General features: G+C 46.7%; 1 protein-coding gene across 14 annotated transcripts in view; it reads right to left on the bottom strand.

Moving 5' to 3' along the window:
- Positions 1-18065, bottom strand: part of LOC110491178 (arginine-glutamic acid dipeptide repeats protein) — a 323796-nt gene that overhangs the window by 121798 nt on the left and 183933 nt on the right. The window lies entirely within an intron of this gene.

The following is an 18065-nucleotide window of genomic DNA, read 5'->3' as shown; positions in this document are numbered from 1 at the left end:
TGGTCTATAGCAGGCGGCAACGGTGAGAGACTTGTTTCTGGAAAGGTGGATTTTTAAAAGTAGAAGCTCAAATTGTTTGGGTACAGACCTGGATAGTAGGAGAGAACTCTGCAGGCTATCTCTGCAGTATATTGCAACACTGCCCCCTTTAGGAGTTCTAACTTGTTGTAAAAATGTTATAGTTAGGGATGGCAATTTCAGGGTTTTTGGTGGTCTTCCTAAGCCAGGATTCAGACACGGCTAGGCAGAGTGTGTTAAAGCAGTGAATAAAACAAACTTAGGAAGGAGGCTTCTAATGTTGAAACAAAGGCTATTACGGTTACAGAAGTCATCAAAAGAGAGCACCTGGGGGGTGGGAGTGGAGCTAGGCACTGCTGGACCTGGATTCACCTCCACATCACCAGAGGAACAGAGGAGAAGTAGGATAAGGGTACGGCTAAAGGCTATAAGAACTGGCCGTCTAGTACGTTCGGAACAGAGTGTAAAAGGAGTAGGTTTCTGGGCACGATAGCTTAGATTTAAGGCATAGTGTACAGACAAAGGTATGGTAGGAAGAGAGTTCATTGGAGGTAAACCTAGGCATTGAGTAATGATGACAGAGAGATAGTCTCTAGAGACGTTTAAACTAGAGGTCGACCGATTAATCGGAATAGCCGATTAATTAGGGCCGATTTCAAGTTTTCATAACAATCGGAAATCGGTATTTTTGGGCGCCGATTTGCCGATTTAATTATATATATATATTTTTACACCTTTATTTAATCTTTATTTAACTAGGCAAGTCAGTTAAGAACACATTCTTATTTTCAATGACGACCTAGGAGCGGTGGGTTAACTGCCTCGTTCAGGGGCAGAAAGACAGATTTTCACCTTGTCAGCTCGGGGGATCCAACCTTGCAACCTTACAGTTAACTAGTCCAATGCAATAACGACCTGCCTCTCTCTCGTTGCACTCCACAAGGAGACTGCCTGTTACGCAAATGCAGTAAGCCAAGGTAAGTTGCTAGCTAGCATTAAACTTAACTTATAAAAAACAATCAATCATAAGCACTAGTTAACTACACATGGTTGCTGATATTACTATATATTATCTAGCGTGTCCTGTGTTGCATATAATCTGACTGAGCATACAAGCATACAAGTATCTAAGTATCTGACTGAGTGGTGGTAGGCAGAAGCAGGCGCGTAAACATTCATTCAAACAGCACTTTCGTGAGGCTAAATTGATTGTATTGATGTATTATATTAAGTTAAAATAAGTGTTAATTCAGTATTGTTGTAATTGTCATTATTACAAACACAGTTTACATTTTTTTTTTATTATTATTTTTAAATCGGCCGATTAATCGGTATCGGCGTTGAGAAATCATAATCGGTCGACCTCTAGTTTTAACCAGGTGATGTCACCTCATATGTGGGAGGTGGAACTAAATGGTAGGTTATTGAGCAGGGCTAGAGGCTCTACAGTGAAATAAGACAGTAATCACCAACCAGGACAGTAATGGACGAGTCATATTGATATTAGGGAGAGGCATGCATAGCCGAGTGATCATAGGGGTCCAGTGAGTGGTGGTGGTGGGGGGGGGGGGCTAGAGATTAAATGCAGTCCCCCAAAAACCTTCTAACCCACCTATGTCTCACCTCTCTCTGAGTGTGTGTCGCCAGCTGTGGTTCAGCATGTGAAGAAACTAAAGCCCCAGCTAACCGCCTGTCTGCATCAGTCCCACTACCTCACACAGAGGCTGACTGCTCTGCCCCCCTTAAGGACAGTGGAACTATGGACCTTCAGGCCCATCTGTCTGCATCAGTCCCACTACCTCACACAGTGCTGATTTGATCTGATCACAGGGAAAATCCACATCAGCAAGCATTTTTCAAACGCATTCCTAACCACTGAGAGACACACACACACACACACACACACACACACACACACACACACACACACACACACACACTTGAAGAGATGTGCGCTGCTATGCAATGATGTCACGGTTCTTCATGAATCCCCGTCAACCTCTCATCTAACGTTTCAGGGGAAACGTTTAACTTCAGACAGATACCCAGCACGACCAGCTTTTAAAGACCTTTTCATCTACAGCTGGCGTATAAATGAAGAAGTGTTTTTCAGGAGATGATAAATGTTTTCTGAAGTGTACATGTACTAAAGCTCATTTTTAGCCTGTAAAACAAGTCAACTATCAAGTGCTTTGCTAGACGCTGTTAGCACACAAACACACCGATGCAGAAACGCACACTCAGCAGTCAGTGAATAAAACTGTCCGCCCTTGTGAGTGAAGTGGGGGGAAATGGCTACCTCGTTCCAGAGCTGAGATTGGGCTACTCTGTTGCACACGGAGCACATCAACACACACTCACAGAGAAGATTACAGCCACATTGTGGAGATAAGCATTAACAGACAGGAGGGAGAAAGAGGAAGAGATCAGCAGAGAAAGGAAGATAAGAGAACCACAGAGACGGAGGAAGAGAGAGTGAGAAAGAGAGAACCAGAGAGAGAGAGAGAGAATGAGAAAGATAGAACCAGAGAGAGAGAGAGCGAGAGAGTGAGAAAGAGAGAACCAGAGAGAGAGAGAGAGAGAGAGAAAGAGAGAGAGAGAGAGAGAGAGAGAGAGAGAGAGAGAGAGAGAACCACGTTGAGAGAGATAAAGTAAGAATGTCACAATGCTGAATTGATTAGAGACATTTCAGGTTGCCGTAGAGTGGAGCACCCGGGAGGCGGCCATCTCTCTCTCCACACTCTAATCTCCACTGGGAGATAGCCACTCTGGAGGGGTGCGAGAGATAGGATAACACATGGGCTAGGAGCTAGGATACACAGGGGCTAGGAATACACAGGGACTAGGATAACACATGGGCTAGGAGCTAGGATAACACCGGGGCTAGGATCTAGGATACACAGGGGATAGGAGCTAGGATAACACCGGGGCTAGGATCTAGGATACACAGGGGATAGGAGCTAGGATAACACCGGGGCTAGGATCTAGGATACACAGCGGATAGGATAACACAGGAGCTAGGATAACACAGGGGATAGGAGCTAGGATAACACAGGGGATAGGAGCTAGGATAACACAGGGGCTAGGAGCTAGGATAACACAGGGGCTAGGAGCTAGGATAACACAGGGGATAGGATAACACAGGGGATAGGAGCTAGGATAACACAGGGGCTAGGATAACATAGGGGCTAGGATAACACAGGGGCTAGGAGCTAGGATAACACAGGGGCTAGGAGCTAGGATAACACAGGGGATAGGATAACACAGGGGCTAGGAGCTAGGATAACACAGGGGATAGCGGATAGGATAACACAGGAGCTAGGATAACACAGGGGATAGGATAACACAGGGGATAGGAGCTAGGATAACACAGGGGCTAGGAGCTAGGATAACACAGGGGCTAGGAGCTAGGATAACACAGGGGCTAGGATAACACAGGGGATAGGAGCTAGGATAACACAGGGGATAGGAGCTAGGATAACACAGGGGCTAGGAGCTAGGATAACACAGGGGCTAGGATAACACAGGGGCTATGGGCTAGGATAACACAGGAGCTAGGATAACACAGGGGCTAGGCGACAACAGCAAAGTCAGGGAACAGGGAAGTCCATGAGCGAGGATGAGAAACAGATCAAAAGGAGGAAAGAGAGAGAGAGGAATAGTGAAAGGCAGTGTGCTGGCCAGCTAAGGAAAGAGAGAGGGGAATAGTGAAAGGCAGTGTGCCTGCCAGCTAAGGAAAGAGAGAGGGGAATAGTGAAAGGCAGTGTGCCGGCCAGCTAAGGAAAGAGAGAGGGGAATAGTGAAAGGCAGTGTGCCGGCCAGCTAAGGAAAGAGAGAGGGGAATAGTGAAAGGCAGTGTGCTGGCCAGCTAAGGAAAGAGAGAGGGGAATAGTGAAAGGCAGTGTGCTGGCCAGCTAAGGAAAGAGAGAGGGGAATAGTGAAAGGCAGTGTGCCTGCCAGCTAAGGAAAGAGAGAGGGGAATAGTGAAAGGCAGTGTGCCTGCCAGCTAAGGAAAGAGAGAGGGGAATAGTGAAAGGCAGTGTGCTGGCCAGCTAAGGAAAGAGAGAGGGGAATAGTGAAAGGCAGTGTGCTGGCCAGCTAAGGAAAGAGAGAGGGGAATAGTGAAAGGCAGTGTGCTGGCCAGCTAAGGAAAGAGAGAGGGGAATAGTGAAAGGCAGTGATCTGGCCAGCTAAGGAAAGAGAGAGGGGAATAGTGAAAGGCAGTGTGCTGGCCAGCTAAGGAAAGAGAGAGGGGAATAGTGAAAGGCAGTGTGCCGGCCAGCTAAGGAAAGAGAGAGGGGAATAGTGAAAGGCAGTGTGCTGGCCAGCTAAGGAAAGAGAGACGGGAATAGTGAAAGGCAGTGTGCCTGCCAGCTAAGGAAAGAGAGAGGGGAATAGTGAAAGGCAGTGTGCCGGCCAGCTAAGGAAAGAGAGAGGGGAATAGTGAAAGGCAGTGTGCTGGCCAGCTAAGGAAAGAGAGACGGGAATAGTGAAAGGCAGTGTGCCTGCCAGCTAAGGAAAGAGAGAGGGGAATAGTGAAAGGCAGTGTGCCGGCCAGCTAAGGAAAGAGAGAGGGGAATAGTGAAAGGCAGTGTGCCGGCCAGCTAAGGAAAGAGAGAGGGGAATAGTGAAAGGCAGTGTGCTGGCCAGCTAAGGAAAGAGAGAGGGGAATAGTGAAAGGCAGTGTGCTGGCCAGCTAAGGAAAGAGAGAGGGGAATAGTGAAAGGCAGTGATCTGGCCAGCTAAGGAAAGAGAGAGGGGAATAGTGAAAGGCAGTGTGCTGGCCAGCAAAGGAAAGAGAGAGGGGAATAGTGAAAGGCAGTGTGCTGGCCAGCTAAGGAAAGAGAGAGGGGAATAGTGAAAGGCAGTGTGCTGGCCAGCTAAGGAAAGAGAGAGGGGAATAGTGAAAGGCAGTGTGCTGGCCAGCTAAGGAAAGAGAGAGGGGAATAGTGAAAGGCAGTGTGCTGGCCAGCTAAGGAAAGAGAGAGGGGAATAGTGAAAGGCAGTGTGCCTGCCAGCTAAGGAAAGAGAGAGGGGAATAGTGAAAGGCAGTGTGCTGGCCAGCTAAGGAAAGAGAGAGGGGAATAGTGAAAGGCAGTGTGCTGGCCAGCTAAGGAAAGAGAGAGGGGAATAGTGAAAGGCAGTGTGCTGGCCAGCTAAGGAATGAGAGAGGGGAATAGTGAAAGGCAGTGTGCCTGCCAGCTAAGGAAAGAGAGAGGGGAATAGTGAAAGGCAGTGTGATGGCCAGCTAAGGAAAGAGAGAGGGGAATAGTGAAAGGCAGTGTGCCGGCCAGCTAAGGAAAGAGAGAGGGGAATAGTGAAAGGCAGTGTGCTGGCCAGCTAAGGAAAGAGAGACGGGAATAGTGAAAGGCAGTGTGCCTGCCAGCTAAGGAAAGAGAGAGGGGAATAGTGAAAGGCAGTGTGCTGGCCAGCTAAGGAAAGAGAGAGAGAGGAATAGTGAAAGGCAGTGTGCTGGCCAGCTAAGGAAAGAGAGAGGGGAATAGTGAAAGGCAGTGTGCTGGCCAGCTAAGGAAAGAGAGAGGGGAATAGTGAAAGGCAGTGTGCTGGCCAGCTAAGGAAAGAGAGACGGGAATAGTGAAAGGCAGTGTGCTGGCCAGCTAAGGAAAGAGAGAGGGGAATAGTGAAAGGCAGTGTGCTGGCCAGCTAAGGAAAGAGAGACGGGAATAGTGAAAGGCAGTGTGCCTGCCAGCTAAGGAAAGAGAGAGGGGAATAGTGAAAGGTGAAATAGTGAAAGGCAGAGTGCTGGCCAGCTATAAATACCATAGCTTTAAAAAAGCATTGTTTGCTGCCAAAGAGCTTGCTAAGACTATGTATATAACGTATCATATACACAGTACACTCAAATAAATATATATCTCAAAACATTAACAGTATACATAATGCTTCATAGCTATAATAAAGCTAACGTTAGCTAGCAAATGGACAAGCAGTAGTCAGACATGACACGAATTACCAACATCGTTGAATGATCCATTTATTTTTTTGCAATATACAATAAACGTATATTAGAAGTCAGTCCTTGAATACTAGCTAGTGAACGTTAACTTACAAATCAAGAGTTGAAACAAGCTAGCGAGCAGGGATTGAAAGCTAACTAGCCTACATCCTGTCAAACATGTCATCAGGTGTGTTTGGTTAGACTGCTAGTTAGTAGCCAAAGCAAGCACAAGTTAGGAATCAAGGTAGCTAGCTCGACTGTTATGCTAGCAACAACGCTAACAGTTTAGCTAGCTAGCAAGCTAAACATTTGGCTCGATGACATTGGGAGTATGGTGTAAGGTTAGTTACAGGAGCGTAACATCTTGTTAGCTAGCTAGTTAGTTATCTAGCTAGTTGTAGGCAAAGGACTTTCTACAACTTCTAGCTAGCAACATTAGTGACGCTAGCTGCACAGTCACATTGGCTAGCTAGCTAGCTAGCTAGCTAGCAACAATTTCACATCATTTCCAGTTTCGAGGCAATGGGAAGGCAATTCCAACTCGTCCACCAAGGTCAGTCCAACCCCGGTTGATTTCAAAGTGCGAGGCTTTTACATGCAGCTGTTTTCTCAGGACTTTCTCTTGGTTTGCTCCATTTCTATTGAGAAAATGCCTTAGACCTTATAGGCCTTATAGGATTTCCCATAACCGGATGTCCCCAACCCGGAAACGAGAGAAAGGCTTACGGAAGTGCAGTTTCCTTTGTCTGAGGGTTTGTATAACATTCCGACCTGCAACCAGAGAGCCACTGAGTCGCGCCAGCCAAGGTGGACTGGCCTCTGTCTAGGACTGCGGAGCGCCACACCACCATAAAGGACATGGGGCTTAACCCCAGAGGTGAAATGGGGAGCACAGCTCTGCTGCACGATGGAGCTGCCGTTTTGACAGGAGCACCCATATGTGGTTCTAGTCAGTCTTCAACATGGCGGCTGTAAGGCCACCCGGGCGAACCCTGGTCATATAGCTATGACAAGAGGAGAGGGGGAGGGGATACAACTGTTTCAACCTGTACCTCTCTAGAGGGAGGGAGGGAGGGGTAAACACAAAACAGACACCTAAGCAAAACCAGACCCTCTTCCTCCTCGCCGCTGTACGCGTTAATAAGAAATGTGTGTTTATATTCCGTTCTCTCTCTCTTTCTCTCTCTCTCTCTCTCTCTCTCTCTCTCACTGTCTCTCTCTCGTTAAAGCAACAGTAACGCCTCACTCCCACTGGTGTTAAAGCAACAGTAACGCCTCACTCCCACTGGTGTTAAAGCTACAGTAACGCCTCACTCTCCCTGGGTAGGGGTTTGGGTGTTCCTCCCAAATGGCACCCTTACATAGTGCACTACTTTTGACCAGGGCTCAGGGAATAGGGTGCCATTTTGAAGAACACCTGGGTTTGGGTGTTACAGTCCGTCAGGCTAAAACCTCATGTAGCAGCATATGATTGTGGAGCCTTAACCTCCCTGCTGGCTGTGTGATGTCCTCCGTACAGCAGAGAGACAACCACACAGAGAACAACAGGCACAGGCTGATTGTTGCTATAGAGACAGAGATGAGATCTGCAGGACTAATCTGCTCTAACACATGATATGATTAGAGAGAAGAAGAAGAAGGGGGGGGAGGGGGGAGCTGACTGAGAACAACAAGCACAGAGAGACAGAGAGTACGTTTACATTCAGACTAATAATTCAATATTAAACTGAGTATGGTATTAATCATGTAAACATCTTACTCTTATCTTGATCGGCGTAAGGTTATAATCAAGGTAATCATAGGGAGATTAAAACACCTGTTTTTTTGTTGTTGTAATCTTTCAAATTATTAGCCAATATATTGGTATGTTCTAGGCTATTTTCAGACCTTAAAAGGCATACTTCTGGATTTTGGCAATGAGGCCCTTTATCTACTTTCCCCAGAGTCAGATGAACTTGTGGATACCATTGTTATGTCTGTGTCCATCCAGTATGATGGAAATTAGAGGTAGTTTTGCGAGCCAATGCGAACTGGCGTTACCGCAACGACAGAAAGTGTAGGGAATTTCAAACACAGATTCACGTGGCAAAGAAATTAACTTCATGTCCTGAATACAAAGCGTTATGTTTGGGCCAAATCCAACACAACCCATCACCGAGTACCCTACAACATATTTTCAATCATGGTGGTGGCTGCATCATGTTGTGGGTATGCTTGTCATCTGCAAGGACTGGGGAGTTTTTTAGGATAAAAATAAACGGGATAGAGCTAAGCACAGGAAAAATCCTAGAGGAAAACCTGGTTCAGTCTACTTTCCAACAGGCACTAGGAAACAAATGTACCTTTCAGCAAAATAAAACTAAAACACAAGGCCGAATTTACACGAGTTTATTACCAAGACAACATTGAATGTTCCTGAGTGGCCTAGTTACAGTTGTGACTGAAATCTACTTGAAAAACTAATGGCAAGACCTGAAAATGTCTTTCTACCAATGACCAACAAACAACTTGACAGAGCTTGAAGAATTTTTAAATGAATAATGTGCGAATATTGTACAATCCAGGTGTGTAAACCTCTTCAGGACTCAAGTAGGTCGCTGCCATAGGTGATAATAACATGCATTGATTCAAGGGTGTGAATACTTATGTAAATGAGATATTAGGGCCTCCTGAGTGGCGCTAGCTATGCCACCAGAGATCCTGGTTTGAGTCCAGGCTCTGTCAAGGCCAGCCGCGATCGGGCGGCGCACAATTGGCCCAGCGTCGTCCGGGTTAGGGGAAGGTTTGGCCCAGCGTCGTCCGGGTTAGGGGAGGGTTTGGCCCAGCGTCGTCCGGGTTAGGGGAGGGTTTGGCCCAGCGTCGTCCGGGTTAGGGGAGGGTTTGGCCCAGCGTCGTCCGGGTTAGGGGAGGGTTTGGCCCAGCGTCGTCCGGGTTAGGGGAGGGTTTGGCCCAGCGTCGTCCGGGTTAGGGGAGGGTTTGGCCCAGCGTCGTCCGGGTTAGGGGAGGGTTTGGCCCAGCGTCGTCCGGGTTCGGGGAGGGTTTGGCCCAGCGTCGTCCGGGTTAGGGGAAGGTTTGGCCGGCAGGGATGTTCTTGTCCCACCGTGCTCTAGCGACTTCTGTGGTGAGCCGGGGTCGCAATGCACACTAACATGGTCGCCGGGTGTATGGTGTTTCCTCCGACACATCGGTGCTTCCCGGGTTAAGTGGACATTGTGACAAGAAACCGGGTTGTGTTTCGGAGGACGCACGGCTCTTGACCTTCGGCCTCTACCGAGTCCATATGGGAGTTGCAGCGAAGAGACAATACTGTAACTACCAATTGGATCCCAATTTTTTTAAAGCTCATTTTTAAAAAGCAAATGAAATAGTTGTGTATTTAATTTTCAATACATTTGCTACCGATGGATCTGCTAGTACGGAGTGTTTTTCACCCTGCTCTAAAACCAGAGAAATGTGCCAGAATACCAGTACAGGAGCTCTGCAACCACTGCCATCTGGATGACAGACGCTCTCAAAACACTGTGTGTGGGCGAGCACACACACACACACACACACCCATACCCCCCCCCACACACACACACACATCCAGACACCCCTCACCCCCCCCCCACACACACACATCCAGACACCCCTCCCCCCCCCCACACACACACACACACACACACACATACACACACGTCTGATGTGTTCTCACACATCCCAGGATCAGAAAATGAGGAACGACCGTTGAGACAAAATCCAGAGGAAGAAGAAAGCACCTTTAATCTTTTTTGCCAAAGTCTTCATTAGCCCAGGCTACATTTACTACTAGGCTTCATTAGCCTAGGCTACATTTACTACTAGGCTACATTAGCCCAGGCTACATTTACTACTAGGCTTCATTAGCCTAGGCTACATTTACTACTAGGCTACATTTACTACTAGGCTACATTTACTACTAGGCTACATTTACTACTAGGCTTCATTAGCCTAGGCTACATTTACTACTAGGCTACATTTACTACTAGGCTTCATTAGCCTAGGCTACATTTACTACTAGGCTACATTTACTACTAGGCTTCATTAGCCTAGGCTACATTTACTACTAGGCTACATTAGCCCAGGCTACATTTAATACTAGGCTTCATTAGCCCAGGCTACATTTACTACTAGGCTTCATTAGCCTAGGCTACATTTACAACTAGGCTACATTTCTCTCCTGATTTTCTATCACAAGGATTCACTTAAGTTGTGCTGGGTAGTGTGTAGGGTAGTGTGTAGTCTAGGTATTGTGTAGGGTAGTGTGTAGTCTAGGTATTGTATAGGGTAGTGTGTAGGGTAGGTAGTGTGTAGGGTAGGTAGTGTGTAGGGTAGTGTGTAGTCTAGGTATTGTACAGGGAAGTGTGTAGTCTAGGTATTGTATAGGGTAGTGTGTAGGGTAGGTAGTGTGTAGGGTAGGTAGTGTGTAGGGTAGTGTGTAGTCTAGGTATTGTACAGGGTAGTGTGTAGGGTAGGTATTGTGTAGGGTAGTGTGTAGTCTAGGTATTGTACAGGGTAGTGTGTAGTCTAGGTATTGTACAGGGTAGTGTGTAGGGTAGGTATTGTATAGGGTAGTGTGTAGGGTAGGTATTGTATAGGGTAGTGTGTAGTCTAGGTATTGTATAGGGTAGTGTGTAGGGTAGTGTGTAGTCTAGGTATTGTATAGGGTAGTGTGTAGGGTAGTGTGTAGTCTAGGTATTGTATAGGGTAGTGTGTAGGGTAGTGTGTAGTCTAGGTATTGTATAGGGTAGTGTGTAGCCTAGGTATTGTATAGGGTAGTGTGTAGGGTAGGTATTGTATAGGGTAGTGTGTAGTCTAGGTATTGTATAGGGTATTGTATAGGGTAGTGTGTAGTCTAGGTATTGTATAGGGTAGTGTGTAGTCTAGGTATTGTATAGGGTAGTGTGTAGTCTAGGTATTGTATAGGGTAGTGTGTAGTCTAGGTATTGTACAGGGTAGTGTGTAGGGTAGGTATTGTATAGGGTAGTGTGTAGTCTAGGTATTGTATAGGGTAGTGTGTAGGGTAGTGTGTAGTCTAGGTATTGTGTAGGGTAGTGTGTAGTCTAGGTATTGTATAGGGTAGTGTGTTCTAGGTATTGTATAGGGTAGTGTGTAGGGTAGTGTGTAGTCTAGGTATTGTGTAGGGTAGTGTGTAGTCTAGGTATTGTATAGGGTAGTGTGTAGTCTAGGTATTGTACAGGGTAGTGTGTAGTCTAGGTATTGTACAGGGTAGTGTGTAGGGTAGTGTGTAGTCTAGGTATTGTACAGGGTAGTGTGTAGTCTAGGTATTGTATAGGGTAGTGTGTAGGGTAGGTAGTGTGTAGGGTAGGTAGTGTGTAGGGTAGTGTGTAGTCTAGGTATTGTACAGGGTAGTGTGTAGTCTAGGTATTGTACAGGGTAGTGTGTAGTCTAGGTATTGTACAGGGTAGTGTGTAGTCTAGGTATTGTACAGGGTAGTGTGTAGTCTAGGTATTGTATAGGGTATTGTATAGGGTAGGTATTGTACAGGGTAGTGTATAGGGTAGTGTGTAGTCTAGATATTGTACAGGGTAGTGTGTAGTCTAGGTATTGTATAGAGTATTGTATAGGGTAGTGTGTAGTCTAGGTATTGTACAGGGTAGTGTGTAGGGTAGGTAGTGTATAGGGTAGTGTGTAGTCTAGATATTGTACAGGGTAGTGTATAGGGTAGTGTGTAGTCTAGATATTGTACAGGGTAGTGTGTAGTCTAGGTATTGTATAGAGTATTGTATAGGGTAGTGTGTAGGGTAGGTATTGTATAGGGTAGTGTGTAGTCTAGGTATTGTATAGGGTATTGTGTAGGGTAGTGTGTAGTCTAGGTATTGTGTAGGGTAGTGTGTAGTCTAGGTATTGTATAGGGTAGTGTGTAGTCTAGATATTGTACAGGGTAGTGTGTAGTCTAGATATTGTACAGGGTAGTGTGTAGTCTAGGTATTGTATAGAGTATTGTATAGGGTAGTGTGTAGTCTAGGTATTGTATAGGGTAGTGTGTAGTCTAGGTATTGTATAGGGTAGTGTGTAGGGTAGTGTGTAGTCTAGGTATTGTACAGGGTAGTGTGTAGTCTAGGTATTGTACAGGGTAGTGTGTAGTCTAGGTATTGTACAGGGTAGTGTGTAGTCTAGGTATTGTACAGGGTAGTGTGTAGTCTAGGTATTGTATAGGGTAGTGTGTAGTCTAGGTATTGTACAGGGTAGTGTGTAGGGTAGTGTGTAGTCTAGGTATTGTACAGGGTAGTGTGTAGTCTAGGTATTGTGTAGGGTAGTGTGTAGTCTAGGTATTGTATAGGGTAGTGTGTAGCCTAGGTAGTGTGTAGGGTAGTGTGTAGTCTAGGTATTGTACAGGGTAGTGTGTAGTCTAGGTATTGTACAGGGTAGTGTGTAGTCTAGGTATTGTATAGGGTAGTGTGTAGCCTAGGTAGTGTGTAGGGTAGTGTGTAGTCTAGGTATTGTACAGGGTAGTGTGTAGTCTAGGTATTGTACAGGGTAGTGTGTAGTCTAGGTATTGTGTAGGGTAGTGTGTAGTCTAGGTATTGTATAGGGTAGTGTGTAGTCTAGGTATTGTATAGGGTAGTGTGTAGGGTAGTGTGTAGTCTAGGTATTGTATAGGGTAGTGTGTAGTCTAGGTATTGTACAGGGTAGTGTGTAGCCTAGGTATTGTACAGGGTAGTGTGTAGTCTAGGTATTGTGTAGGGTAGTGTGTAGTCTAGGTATTGTACAGGGTAGTGTGTAGTCTAGGTATTGTATAGGGTAGTGTGTAGCCTAGGTATTGTATAGGAGAAGTGCACTGCAGTGACAACACTCGCCCTCTCCTCTCCCGGACAGCCCGAATAATAATGGTAACCCTAATAATGTTGACATGTTTTCTCCCTGTCAACAGATTCCTCTTCCTTTGCTCCTCTCGCCTGTCAAACAGGCGGGAGGGAGGAACATCCACAAAGATGTGAACGAGCTGAGAGACAATGAAACCTGACAGAGCTTGAGAGGATCTGCAGAGAAGAATGGAAGAAACTGCCCAAATACAGGTGTGCCAAGCTTGTAGGATCATACCCAAGAAGACGAGGCTGTAATCGCTGCCAAAAGTACTAAGAAAGGGTCTGAATACTTATGTAAATGTAATAGTTCATTTTTATATTTTTTAATATAAATTAGCAAACATAAAATAAAAACAATTTTGCTTTGTCATTACGGGGTATTGTGATGTCATTACGGGGTATTGTGATGCCATTACGGGGTATTGTGATGCCATTACGGGGTATTGTGATGCCATTACGGGGTATTGTGATGCCATTACGGGGTATTGTGATGCCATTACGGGGTATTGTGATGCCATTACGGGGTATTGTGATGCCATTACGGGGTATTGTGATGCCATTACGGGGTATTGTGATGTCATTACGGGGTATTGTGATGCCATTACGGGGTATTGTGATGCCATTATGGGGTATTGTGATGCCATTACGGGGTATTGTGATGCCATTACGGGGTATTGTGATGCCATTACGGGGTATTGTGATGCCATTACGGGGTATTGTGATGTCATTACGGGGTATTGTGATGTCATTATGGGGTATTGTGATGTCATTACGGGGTATTGTGATGCCATTACGGGGTATTGTGATGCCATTACGGGGTATTGTGATGCCATTACGGGGTATTGTGATGTCATTACGGGGTATACGGGGTATTGTGATGCCATTACGCAAAAAAAACAAAAGCACTCCATCCCCTACCTCGCTTTTCGTAAGCCCTTCTAGAACATACACAAACACTTCAATTGTGGGGATTTTCAGTGGAGCTGAGGAGGAGGGATGGAGGAGGAGGGATGGAGGAGGAGGGATGGTGGTCTGAGGAGGAGGAGGGATCTTAACTTCTATTAAAAATAAACTTTTATAAAAGTTTTGAACTACACAGGTGGCCCTTGGACTATAATGTTGTGTTAACCTGCTGGTATTTTCCCTTTAAACATTGGCTTCACTTATTTTGATATGATAAGGAGCCAGTGTCCACCGACCCGCCAACTGACTCAGACAGGTAAACTTCAGGTAAACTTCAGGTGAGGAAGAACGTTTAATTAAGGAGCCAGTGTCCACCGACCCTCCAACTGATTCAGACAGGTAAACTTCAGGTGAGGAAGAACATTTAAGGAGCCAGTGTCCACCGACCCTCCAACTGATTCAGACAGGTAAACTTCAGGTGAGGAAGAACGTTTAATTAAGGAGCCAGTGTCCACCGACCCTCCAACTGACTCAGACAGGTAAACTTCAGGTGAGGAAGAACGTTTAATTAAGGAGCCAGTGTCCACCGACCCTCCAACTGATTCAGACAGGTAAACTTCAGGTGAGGAAGAACGTTTAATTAAGGAGCCAGTGTCCACCGACCCTCCAACTGATTCAGACAGGTAAACTTCAGGTGAGGAAGAACATTTAAGGAGCCAGTGTCCACCGACCCTCCAACTGATTCAGACAGGTAAACTTCAGGTGAGGAAGAACGTTTAATTAAGGAGCCAGTGTCCACTGACCCTCCAACTGATTCAGACAGGTAAACTTCAGGTGAGGAAGAACGTTTAATTAAGGAGCCAGTGTCCACCGACCCTCCAACTGATTCAGACAGGTAAACTTCAGGTGAGGAAGAACGTTTAAGGAGCCAGTGTCCACCGACCCTCCAACTGATTCAGACAGGTAAACGTCAGGTGAGGAAGAACGTTTAATTAAGGAGCCAGTGTCCACCGACCCTCCAACTGATTCAGACAGGTAAACTTCAGGAGAGGAAGAATGTTTAAGGAGCCAGTGTCCACCGACCCTCCAACTGATTCAGACAGGTAAACTTCAGGTGAGGAAGAACGTTTAAGGAGCCAGTGTCCACCGACCCTCCAACTGATTCAGACAGGTAAACGTCAGGTGAGGAAGAACGTTTAATTAAGGAGCCAGTGTCCACCGGCCCTCCAACTGATTCAGACAGGTAAACTTCAGGTGAGGAAGAACGTTTAATTAAGGAGCCAGTGTCCACCGACCCTCCAACTGATTCAGACAGGTAAACTTCAGGTGAGGAAGAACGTTTAAGGAGCCAGTGTCCACCGACCCTCCAACTGACTCAGACAGGTAAACTTCAGGTGAGGAAGAACGTTTAATTAAGGAGCCAGTGTCCACCGACCCTCCAACTGATTCAGACAGGTAAACTTCAGGTGAGGAAGAACGTTTAATTAAGGAGCCAGTGTCCACCGACCCTCCAACTGATTCAGACAGGTAAACTTCAGGTGAGGAAGAACATTTAATTAAGGAGCCAGTGTCCACCGACCCTCCAACTGATTCAGACAGGTAAACTTCAGGTAAACTTCAGGTGAGGAAGAACGTTTAATTAAGGAGCCAGTGTCCACCGACCCTCCAACTGATTCAGACAGGTAAACTTCAGGTGAGGAAGAATGTTTAAGGAGCCAGTGTCCACCGACCCTCCAACTGATTCAGACAGGTAAACTTCAGGTGAGGAAGAACGTTTAATTAAGGAGCCAGTGTCCACCGACCCTCCAACTGATTCAGACAGGTAAACTTCAGGTGAGGAAGAACGTTTAAGGAGCCAGTGTCCACCGACCCTCCAACTGATTCAGACAGGTAAACTTCAGGTGAGGAAGAACGTTTAATTAAGGAGCCAGTGTCCACCGACCCTCCAACTGATTCAGACAGGTAAACTTCAGGTGAGGAAGAACGTTTAATTAAGGAGCCAGTGTCCACCGACCCTCCAACTGACTCAGACAGGTAAACTTCAGGTGAGGAAGAACGTTTAAGGAGCCAGTGTCCACCGACCCTCCAACTGATTCAGACAGGTAAACTTCAGGTGAGGAAGAACGTTTAAGGAGCCAGTGTCCACCGACCCTCCAACTGATTCAGACAGGTAAACTTCAGGTGAGGAAGAACGTTTAATTAAGGAGCCAGTGTCCACCGACCCTCCAACTGACTCAGACAGGTAAACTTCAGGTGAGGAAGAATGTTTAATTAAGGAGCCAGTGTCCACCGACCCTCCAACTGATTCAGACAGGTAAACTTCAGGTGAGGAAGAACGTTTAAGGCCTTCCAGAGTTTACTCGTTAGAATAAAACAAACAAACATATTCGGATCTAAAAATGAATGAATACGCCTCCTTCTGTTTAGCAGACGCAGTAGCCATCTAACAAATGAGCATGCCGCCGGCATCTCTGTCTCTGGGGCGAGGGATGAGCTTGTTTAAATAGTAATATTATACAGTGGAACCTTCGCCTTCCCGGATGATGCATTTAGTGCAAAAAAAATCTCTGACACCTGAACCGTGAGACGGACAATTCAAGTTTTAGAAAAGTCAGCGCCAATAAAACAATTGGCTATAAAAGTTATATGCGACACATCAGAACAAACAGAATATTTTTTAGGGGGGGTTAATTAGTTATAGCTGTTTTTAAGGATGCGTAAATGTGGCTAATTTGGCCAATACCTCTTGTTTATTGATGGCGATGACTACGCCGAGTCGATGGCCGCGCCGAGTCGATGACTACGCAGAGTCGATGACTACGCCTAATTGATGGCCGCACCGAGTCGATGGACGCGCCGAGTCGATGGCCGCGCCGAGTCGATGGCCGAGTCGATGGAAGCGCCTAATCGATGGCCGAGTCGATGGAAGCGCCTAATCGATGGCCGAGCCGAGTCGATGGCCGCGCCTAATCGATGGTCGCGCCTAATCGATGGCCGCGCCTAATCGATGGCCGCGCCGAGTCGATGGCCGCGCCGAGTCGATGGCCGAGTCGATGGCCGGGTCGATGGCGGCGCCGAGACGATGGCCGCGCCGAGTCGATGGCCGAGTCGATGGATGCTCCGAGTCGATGGATGCACAGAGCCGGAGGTTTCTTTTTCTCTGCTCTCTGACCTGATTCCAGATGGATGGTCTTCCATTTCTTCAATGCAAATTTAAATGTTCCCAGTCATGTTGTCCGGCACCAGATCTCCCTAACAGAAACCCTGACACACACACACACAGGCACACACACACACGCAGGCACACACACACACACACGCAGGCACACACACACACACACGCAGGCACACACACACACACACACACACGCAGGCACACACACACACACACACACACACACACACATCAACAGAGAAGACAGGAAATGAGACAGCCTGGGATAATGCAGGACCAATTTTTCAGAATACCCAGCAGAATGTGTGTTATTAGGTGTCGGTGGTGTTCTCTCTGAATAACAGCAGCTGTTAGGGGCTGTGGAGCGAGAGAGACAGCGAGACAAGTGTTATTGTGTTTGATATTAGGTGTTGTCTGGTCAGTTGACTCATATAGTGGAGCACAGCTGATTGGATTATTTATGATATACCAACACACGCTCGCACATGTGAAAAAAAGGGAGGGAGGGAGAGGTTGAGAAAATGAGAACGATGCAGAGGAAAACAGAGAGGGAATATATTGGAGGCAGGTGTATCACCCAGGTGTAAATAGGTGCTATTGCTACAGCAGAACTAAACTTCCTTTTCCCTCTCAGACCCTGTCTTATCGTCAAGGTGACCCTGCCGTCTTGTGCCGTGATGGCACAATCACCACTACAGCATCAGCCGGCTGAGACATCCTGCTTCACTAGCACGCTGTATCACCAGTGTGGCGTTAGGGGGGTACACTATGCTAGATACCAGAACAGTAAGAATCTATACATCGACGGAGGGAGGACTCCAAGAAGCGCCAAGAGGCGGGGACCCGCCTGAGCGCCTGCGATAGGCTGAGCAAGTCTAAACCAGTTGGGGTGCACTATGCTAGATACCAGAACAGTAAGAATCTATACATGGACGGAGGGAGGACTCCGATAGGCTGAGCAAGTCTAAACCAATGTGGCGTTAGGGGGGTACACTATGCTAGATACCAGAACAGTAAGAATCTATACATTGACGGAGGGAGGACTCCGATTGGCTGAGCAAGTCTAAACCAGTTGGGGTACACTATGCTAGATACCAGAACAGTAAGAATCTATACATCGATAGGCTGAGCAAGTCTAAACCAGTGTGGCGTTAGGGGGGTA

This window comes from Oncorhynchus mykiss, chromosome 16, assembly GCF_057628025.1.
Source record: "Oncorhynchus mykiss isolate SJ-2025 chromosome 16, ASM5762802v1, whole genome shotgun sequence".
NCBI lineage: Eukaryota > Metazoa > Chordata > Actinopteri > Salmoniformes > Salmonidae > Oncorhynchus > Oncorhynchus mykiss.
The sequence above is the reverse complement of the archived record's forward strand: the minus strand, read 5'-3'. Positions and strand labels throughout refer to the sequence as shown.